Genomic DNA, 580 nt, shown 5'->3' with positions numbered 1-580 from the left:
AATGTGCGCGGAGGCGTGATGTACGCGTGCGCGCCCATGAAGATCCTGGCTTAGCCGCTTCTCAAGCCGGCTCTTGGCTTCGGCTCCACGTAGCCGTATCCGCGCGGGCGCGCCAGGTGCGCGGACGCGCCTATGCGGAAATTCCCAAGGCTTAATCCTCATGCTTCCTTTCTTCGTACCCGTCTTCTTTCTCTCTTTCGGTCCATTCCTACTCTATATCCTGGAACCACTTAACACACAAGTCACGGCATCGAATGGCATCAAGAGAAGATTAGAAATGTATCTATTTTAGTGCAAAGCAAGCATGTTTTCATTCATGAGGCAAAACTAGGGAAGGAATGCAAAATCTTGTATTTTCATATGGAAAGTGTGTGGAATCATTGATAAAAACCCTGAAATCATCACAAGATAAATCCTCAAATTGGGGTTTGTCAGAGTTCAACACCAAACTTAGAGTTTGGTTGTGGCCTCCCAACACCAAACTTAGAGTTTGACTGTGGGAGCTCTGGTTGACTCTGCTTTGAGAGAAGCTTTTTCTGCTTCCTCTCCATGGTTGCAGAGGGAGATCCTTGAGTTTTAA

The sequence above is a fragment of the Arachis ipaensis genome, chromosome B08 (genome assembly GCF_000816755.2).
Source record: "Arachis ipaensis cultivar K30076 chromosome B08, Araip1.1, whole genome shotgun sequence".
Classification (NCBI taxonomy): Eukaryota; Viridiplantae; Streptophyta; class Magnoliopsida; order Fabales; family Fabaceae; genus Arachis; species Arachis ipaensis.
This window is presented reverse-complemented; position numbering follows the sequence as displayed.